The sequence below is a fragment of the Lagenorhynchus albirostris genome, chromosome 4 (genome assembly GCF_949774975.1).
Source record: "Lagenorhynchus albirostris chromosome 4, mLagAlb1.1, whole genome shotgun sequence".
Classification (NCBI taxonomy): domain Eukaryota; kingdom Metazoa; phylum Chordata; class Mammalia; order Artiodactyla; family Delphinidae; genus Lagenorhynchus; species Lagenorhynchus albirostris.
In genome coordinates, this window is record NC_083098.1 from 76,111,672 (window position 1) to 76,120,987 (window position 9,316).

The 9,316-nt window shown below is 45.2% G+C and overlaps 1 non-coding gene across 1 annotated transcript; it reads left to right on the plus strand.

The window, feature by feature from the left end:
- The first annotated feature begins 2,171 nt into the window (after positions 1-2,171).
- LOC132520123 (small nucleolar RNA SNORA26) lies at positions 2,172-2,293 on the plus strand. The gene has a single exon (XR_009540487.1). It is a non-coding gene; the product is annotated as a small nucleolar RNA SNORA26 (small nucleolar RNA).
- Positions 2,294-9,316: the final 7,023 nt, after the last annotated feature.

Consider the following 9,316-nt stretch of genomic DNA (forward strand, 5'->3'; position numbering starts at 1 on the left):
TCTATAAATGAATAAACACAGCCCAACAGGAGGCAATTCCTTCCAAGGACTGCATTTCTCTCTTTCCACTTTATTTCACAATCACTGTTCCCCTCACCTCTGGCTTTACTCAGCTGTACTGTGAAAACACACATGTTTTGGAAGGTAAAAATAGCTTGGGGAAAATAAAAGGTAATTTAGAAGGGAGAGGGAGGAAAAGAGACATCAATGAAATAAACAGTTATAAATGGGGCAGTGAATCAGCATAAGCAAAGGGCAGTGTGAATAGTGGTTACACACATTTCTTGAGCCAGACTGAAGAGCAAAAGAGAGAAATTTGAAGAGGCAGGAGATAAAAAATAAATAGCCTGGGAGGGCTGAGGAAGCCAATAGGACTGGAGCCCAGACCAGAGCAGTGGGGTTGGTGCTGCTCTGGGGGAAGGGTTCCCCCAGCTGGCACAACACTGGGAAGGATAAAGCAGGCTGCAGGCCTATTCAGGGCTGGGAGAGGAGACCTGGGAATCTGAAGGGTTTGAAGACCACTATCCCATCCCCATGACAGTTAGCCTCCTTCCCGAGCAGCCTCTCACTAGTGACTGCCACCAGGACTGTGGACCATGTGTCCCGCAGCCCAGGGCCATTGTCCTTGCCCATCTTGGTCCCCTCTGCAATATGGATCCAAATAGGACCCTACTCGGGATCTCTGGTAAAGAGCCTTCCATCATATTTAGTTATTTCTACAGTGAAATATATTTTCCAAAGCAGCACAGTAACGCTAGTCATGATAAGTTTTGCTTCTTTGTTTCTTAATGCCATAAGGGGCATTTGTTCACAGCAAAGACTACTAACTCTATCTTTAGTTTTCCAAGTTGTAATAAAATACTTAGGTTTTTCTCCTTATCACTTATTACCCTACATTTTATTTTTACATCTTGATTCTGTTTTTGTTCTCCACTAGAATGTCAAAGGCCTTTGTTTCGCCTTTTTAAAGACTAGAAGGGTGCATGGCACGTAGTAGGCACTCAAAATAAACTGTGGCATAGGAACGAGCAGCTCTGCATTCTAGGGGGTTGTGTGACCGGGAGCCTTGGACCAGGCGCTAACCTGAGGAGAGGATACAGGAGAAGGCCTCGCTAGGAGAGTTCTTGTGGAAGGAACGTTGGCCTGGGAGAACCAGATGCACGAGGGCTAAGGCCTGGGGAAGCGCCAGATAAATCCGGTTTCCGCGCGCGGACTCCCTGAGGCCCCAAAAAGCACGCTCGGCTCACAGTCAGCTAGCTCTCCCGCCGCAGCCGAAGTCGAAAGGCCGGGGGCCCCGCCCCTCTCGGCCCGAAACTTCCCTGGGATTGGTTGCCTACTCCACGGCCCTCCTCCCGTCCTGCCCCCTCCCCAACCGTCTCGGGGGTTGGCTGCCCGCCCCGCAGCCCTCCTCCAGGTCCCGCCCCACCTGCTGGGTCTGCGCGGGTCGTGGGTCTCTTTGTCCCACGGAGTTGGGCGGTGAGTGTTATCCTAGTCTGCGGTCTCTTGGCCTCTTGCGGCGGGGAGGGTTCCGGCCGGTCCGCGGGCCCGGGTGGGGCTGGGCTCGCCTCGCGTCCCCTCGAGCTTTGCCCACCCGGAGCTCCGCTGCGCCCGGCGGCCAGAACGCAGGAGTAGAGCAGCCCTCGGCGGTCCGGGGAGGGGTGGGAGGGAGGGGACGGCAGTGCCCGTCCCGGGGCCGCGCGAAGCACACACACTGCGCCCAGCCTCCCGGAGGCTTCCCGGCCTGCTGGCCCGCGCGTGGTAACAAGTTTAGGCTTTGCTTCCCCAGGGCGCAGCCGCGGCTACTTTGCAGCGGGTTCGGGCCAGGCCCAGCCTGCGGCGGCAACAGCGGGTCTCGGACCGACCGTGAGCCTGGGGAGTTTGTCTCCAACGACTGCGGGTGCAGCGGCCTGAGTTCTAAGCGCAGGTATGTGCCTTTGAGTGAAATGAAATGACGCGGGCTCGAGCACGTGGTCAGTGACTACTGGAGGATTCCCAAGCACGTGTTTCCGGCTCTCCTTTAACAAAGGAAACGGACGTTCACAAGCAGAACAGCTGCTTCTAGTGGGTTTTCAGACTCGGTTAAAGAAACTGCTGAGGTCCACGGACGTTGACGAGAGAGGAATGCAGGAAATTGTAGAGAACCCTGTGAAAAACCCAAATCGCCCTTTCTTGTGCCCTTTTAAGGTTGACGCAGTGCCTTAAGAGGCTAACACAGAAGGGTAAAGAAAGTCTCCATAAAGCCCAGAGAAGAGATTGTAGAACTCCTCTTTGGATCCTGTCTGGAGTCACAGCTGAACCAGAAGAAAATTTCCTTTCATTGTGAGCACCTTTGTGATATTTTTACACAGCTCCGAGCAGAAGTGATGGATTCAAACTTAACCTTAGCATTGATAGTACAAGTGTTGGTATTTGTCATTGAAGGCAGGGACAACCCACTAGAATGATATAAAGTCTAAATTGAGAACATCTAAATGCACCAGGTGACAAAGGTCATAAAACCTCCAGAGTCACACTTCACTGGGTAGAAACAAGAGTTACCTCCTCCTGTCATGAAATATCTCAGGGTATGCAAAAACTCACCCCAAATGCTTTGACTCAATTTTGTCCATCCCTCTCCCAAAGATGAACGATTATGCAAATCTTTGTGGGTAGCTGGCTCTTGCCACCAGTGGATTACCAACTTTGCTGCCCCTGCCAAACCCTTATATGCCTTCCTCCCAGATACACCACAGAATCCTTTACTGAAGCATTGAAATTCACATTGTCCAGCTCCTAGCCCTCAGATTACTCAGTTTTGACAAACCTTTCCACCTATATTGCCATGAGAAGAGTGGGATAGATGCAGGTATTCCAGGACCACCTTTTCCCTTTCACATACACCCCATAGAATATTTCTCATGTCAGTTGGACCCTATGGGATCAGACATGCCCCTGTGCCTAAGTACATTAACTTGGCTGCCACCCTGATTCACAAGCCAGTAGCCTTACACAAGTTTCCCCTTTTCACCTTTTTGTTCCCATGCTGTATCAGTTCTTACAAGTCCGTAAAACACAACACCTCTCTACTCAATGACAGACCACCTATGAACAAGCGCGTTAATTACCCGTCCATCATCTTGTACCTCACCTTGTACCTAATACTCTTAAACCCCTCATGATAAAGAGCCATTCCACATGGTTACCTTACAACCATCGAGATGATTTCTAAACCACAAGAAGACCTCTTGGACATGTCCTTTAGCAAGCCAGACATGTTCTTCTATGTGATGGCTCTTGTGAACAAAATTTTCAGGGAAGCTGACTATCCCAGAGCAAACATTGCTGCATGCTGCCCACTAGAAAATCAGCCCAAGCTACAAAACTCATAGCTCTTCCTAGGGCTGATACATTGGCCAAAGGGAAAGCTACAAACATTTATACCGACTAGATAAGCCTTTAGAGTCTGTCAGGCTGTTAGCACACTTTGGCAGTTCCACAGATTCTTGACCTCTGCAGGTACTGGTACTTATTATTTCCCAGTGTACCACCTATAAATCTTACCAGGTTTCTGGAGGGAACCAATGTAGCTCAGGGAGTCTTCCAAGACCCACACTGTCCTTTATGGCACTCCAGGTAGACTTTTAGACTTACCTCCAGCCCTAGGCTCTTTTCACTGTTTAGTTATTGTCTGCATGTTTAGTGGATGGTCTCTGCTAGCCAGCTAGACATACTGATGCCACAACAGTTGTAACAAACTAGTACCTTGGATTATTCCTTGTTTTGGCATTTCTTTATGAACTGAATCTGACGAAGGAACTTTTTTTTTTAATTTTTAAATTTTGCATACAATTTTTAAAGGTTACAGTCCATTTACAGTTGTTGCAAAATATTGGCTGTATTCCCCGTGTTGTGCAGTATATCCTTGTAGCCTACAAACCCAATAGTTTGTACCCTCCAGTCCTCCACCCCTATGTTGCCTCCCCCCCGCCTCCACTGGTAACCATTAGTTGGTCCAAGGAGCTCACTTTACAGCAGAAACAAATCACTTGCTCACAAAGACTCTGAGAGGATATTCGTTAACATTTCATACTCCCTACCATCCCTTATCCTCAGGGGAAGGAAGACCTTAAAATGTAGACATAAAAAAGAATGCCAGAGGGAAAAAAAAATCTATCTAGAAACTAGACTTATATGGCTAGAAGCATTATCCCTGGCCCTTACACAGATCCAGGATACTCCAAATGGATCCCTTTTGAAATAGTTTTTAGTCACCCCAGTGCCAGCTGGCATCTCTAAACCTTCCATTCCTGGGTTGGGCAAGCAACATGGGGACTTGAGTGAACAATTCAGTACTCTAACTAGTTATATACAAGACCGTCTATACTTGGTGCGTCTCATCAACAGGTGAAAAAAAGCATGGTCCTCACTGACAGGCCTTGCCATCCCTTTCTTCCAGGAGATGAGTATACATCAACATTTTTAGAAGAAAACGTACATTGTCACCTTGCTGGGAGAAGCCTTAGGAAGTACTGCTAACCATCTACCCTGTCATCAGAATAAAAGTCCTCCTGGATTCACATGCGATACCAAGCTAGATCCATGTCATCACCCCCCCCCCAGGACAATTAGAAGGCCATCCCTATGCGTGACCTCAAATTGAGGATTTCAAGAGCTTACTCAGGCTCCAGAAGCAGACGACACCACAGAGTAGACAGCTTTACCCAAGATCTCTGATCAAGAATTTTGTCTCCGTTTATCTTCCCTTGCAACCTCTGCCTGACCTGCAGAATTTTCTGACATAGAAATTTAAACAAAACCCTTCCTCTTTCAGTTACAGAAGGACTGACTGGAGGTTGCTTGTCTAAACCTATCCTCCCTCTGTTCCCCCACTACGGGCTCCCTTTCGGACTATGTCTTGCTTCAGCGAATTCTTACTGCTTTTTCAACAGTTTTAGCATGGCCACAACACCCACTCACACCAGTCTTTCAGACCCTGGCCATCTTAACTAATCAGTCTAATTGCTGGTTATGTCAGCGTCTAAATAACGCACCAGAACCTGAACTAGGTTGTGTCCCTGCCAGTGCAAGCACCTGGTGGACCCATTCTGGACAGTGGATGTATGGAAGGCACTCTGCTTCCTCCTGCGGCAGAGTGACTTGGCATTGGGGAACCCCCATGGAGGCTTGAGGTCTGTCCTTCACTCAGGTGAGGGTATTGGAGGGAAAATTTTCTCTTTGCATTGAAAATAAAAACGGCACTAGACCCTTCCTAGGTAACATACCAAAACGATACTGTAATCAAACACTGATTTGATTCCACAGATGACACCTTCAAATCCTCCAAAGACATTATAAATGAGTTCCAGACTGATTATTATAATGATACAAATGTTTGCATAGTCACTGGACAGTATTCCTGGCCTGCAGGCCACACAAATAGGACCTGGAACAGCTCAGCTGTTCCCCTGGTTGGTCTCCCTGATACCCCAGGCCACAAATGGGTCGACCAAAATTCTGGAATGACCTTTCTCGGTAGCTGCTAAAACCAGACTGAAGGTCTCCTCTTACCCGATATTTCGTAGCCTGTTTTGCTCTTACAGCCTGACAGAGGCACATGGGAAATGGAGATATACAGATGCCAACATAACTAATGACAAAGGCCACCATGACCACCGAACTCCATCCTGGTGGGTCACAGGTTCCACTCTGACCTTGTTTGTGAACACCTCTGGTCTGTTTATTTTGTGTGGCAATAAGGTGTATAAAGGGTTCCCACCTAAATGGTCAGGGCGTTGTGGACTCGGCTACCTGGCACCTTCCTTCACTAGTTATCCCACTTCAAATGCTAGCCGGATTATAAACCTGGGCTCCTTCAGGCATGAAGTAGCACCACGTAGACGCATCCAGCCAGACATTGTAGGCAAGCCACTCATGTATCGCAGTACTGATTCAGTAAGGACCCTTTTTCCAAGCTTGAAAACTTCTGATCTAGAAGAAGCAATTCTGAACGTTTCCAAAGTCATGGAACAAGGATTCACTGGCACCCCACAGACCTTGAAAGCACGTCCGTCAGGGGTTAGCGGTTTCACCTCTGTGCTCTGAAATCACCGTCTCCTGGCTACACAGGCTGCCCAACAGGGAACACTGTGCTGTCATTGGCAGACAGTGCTGCTTGTATGTAAATAAATCAAAAGAAGTACAGGATGGTTTGAACCGTATAAAAGAACGGGTTGACATCGTACGTAAAATGAGTGAAGCAAGAATTAATTGGACTGACTTCTAGAATAAGAGACTGATTCAGTGAAAGATGGGGCTACGTGTTGGGATTTGCCCTTTTATGCTTATTCATCCTTGTTATCTGTGTTTTTGTTCGCAGATCTCTTACCTCCCGACATCTAATCCATGTGTCCCCACAGCAATCTCCCCAGCTCCTTGCCTGTGAAACTTCATGATAGGTTATAACAGGGAAATGAAGGGACTAACCTCACCAAAATGACATAATGACTATTGAAACTGAGACCATCTGAACAAACAGCAGCTGCTGGGAAAAAAAAAAAACACTAAAAAACCAAAAAATTTTCTCTGAACTTCCCTTTGATAAGTAAAGCAGGTCTTTCTAAGTATTCAGCTGCTGTAAGCCCTCTCTTGCATCAGGACCTGCCAAGGAACTACGTAAATACATCCTGGGAGAACCTTCCATACTTTCCCACTGAGGCCTTAATACCGTTCCCCACCCCACCCCCATCCTATTAAGCTGGTATATAAATCCTTACTCCCTACAGCATGCTCTTGCCTACATGTATAATAATCTGGCTCCTATTAATCTGTCTGTTAATTCACAGGCCCCCAAGTACTTCACCCTAAGTTGGTAAAGAAAAAGTTTTCGTCCCAGTAACACTTTTTAAACTTTTCTGGATACACCAGAGAATGTGTTCAAATACATAAGGGAATTTGGAAACCTTGATTTTGTCGGAAGGTGAAAGAATCCAGTGTACATGTACACAGGCTCTGTGGAAATCCTTTTAAAATTTGACTCAAACTGTGTTTAATAACTGACTGAAAACTTTCTTTTTATTTCCCTTAGGGAGAAAGCTGTAGACCATTTAATCTGGGATGATCTGCTGTACTCTCCTGATTTCCCGTGAGCATTTAATCTACGGTCTAAAGGGTCGTTTGTCTGGTATGAGTTGTAGCTGTCTTATGATTATGGGCAGCAGCAGCAAGGGGGGCTGTAGGGACCAAGTGGAGGTAGCATTTATCGTATTGCACGTGTCACTCCGTTGCTCCTGTCCTTACATTATTCCGTTTAATTCTCACACAGTGTTCTTCCCGTTTTACAGATGAATAAATTGGAAGGGTAGATAACTTGCTAAAGATTATGCCATTACTGGGACTTCCTGGTGGTCCAGTGGTTAAGACTCCGCACTCCCAAAACAGGGGGCATGGGTTCAATCCCTGGTTGGGGAACTAAGATCCCACGTGCCGTGCAGCGCAGCCTAAAAAAAAAAAGACTATACCATTACTGAAAATAAGAGCAAGATGCAGAACTGGTATCAAGTGTGCAACCTTTCATAGAGCAGAGGAAAGAAGAAAAAATACACAGTCATTCCTCGGAGATATTGCGGGTTTGGTTCCAGACCACTGCAATAAAGGGAGTCGCACAAATATTTTGGTCTCCCTGTGTAAATAAAAGTTATGTTTCCACTATACTGTAGTTTATTAAGTATGCAGTAGCAACATATCTAAACAACAATGCACATCCCTTTATTAAAAATAGTTTCTTGCTAGAAAATGCTAACCATCACCTGAGCCTTCATCAAGTCAATCTTTTTTGCAATAGTGACTTCACAGATCACCATAAGAAATATAATAATAATGAAAACGTTTGAAATATTGCGAGAGTTGCCAAAATGTGACACAGATGCAAAGTGAGCAAATGCTGTTGGAAAAATAGAACCAACAGACTTGCTCCACACAGGGTTGCCACAAACCGTCAATTTGTAAAATATGCAGTATCTGCAAAGTGCAATAAAGTGAAGCAATAAAACGAGGTATGCCTGTATGTATACGTACATATACTTAGCTTTGCAAAAAGACAACTGAAAGTTGAATATAAACGAACTAATGAACATTATAGCAAATTGACAACTTCACATAGAGAAAATTATTTCAAAAGTTATTTCAAGCTGTGCCGAAAAATGAACAGTATTCTGGGTACATCCTTAGAGGTGGGTTTATTGTTCATAGTGATATTGGTATCAAAAGAACATAAAATATGAAAACTGTTCCAGTGGTACAGGGCATAGTAAGAGGGGGGGCTCCTGAGCAGAAGTCCTCTATTGTTCCTTTCCTGTGTGTGTAAGCAAACAGTAGTTAAACTCTTGCAGTGAAACTAGAGAAACCATTAAAAGATGAGCATTCTGCTTTCAGTATTGGGTATTTTGTGGTACCTGGATAGATGAGGGTCATGGGATGCTGAATTAGAGTGGCAGGAGTGTTCTAAGCAATTGGGGGAAGTGATCGGAAAAGAAATCTAGATTCTTGACACAATCTCAATTTTCTTCTGTAAAATGGAGAAAAACAGTAAAGGGTAGGTAGGCCACCACTACTTTCTCCGTGGCCTTTTTGACAAAAACTGATACAAAGTTTATTGTTAATGAATTTCCTTTCAGGAGAGGATTGGTAGCTACTGACCCTTGGAATTCAGTGCTCAAGGGTCACTTTTAAAGAGGTTTGAGACACACTAGATTATAAACTTATTTGTATACCTATTGTCTGTTCCCTGGTAGAAAGTAAGCTTCACAAGGACAGGCATATTTGTTGAATCACAATGAAGAGGGTTGTGGTGAGGATTAAGTAATGCATGTAAAGCTGACCTTGGGCATTGCTTAACTAAACGTAAGATAGAGCTCACTTACAGCCAATATGAGTAGCAGGTTTGAACTTTGGCACTGGTTGTTGTCAGATGTAAATTTCCAAAAACTTATGAATAAAGTTGATTATATGCCATTTTGGAGTTCTGATCATGGCTTACTTTGTTTCCCTTTTCAAGTATTCGGGTACATTAGAAACCTTAATGCATATATGCAAATCTACTTATTCAGCCCTTGTTTCACACCATTGAGTTCTAACAAAGTTAGGAGGAAAAGTTGTGAAATGAGAGTGTAGTAATTGGAATGTTAGAAAATGTCTCTTGGAAGGATACGGTCTTATTCTGTCAACTGGCATGAGTGATTTTGAGGTGTGTTTAGCCACACAATATTGCATTAAAGGATATGCACCTTTTCTGCTTCCTTATGTAAAGTTTGTAGGGCATGAAAAGTTACAGAAAATAGTT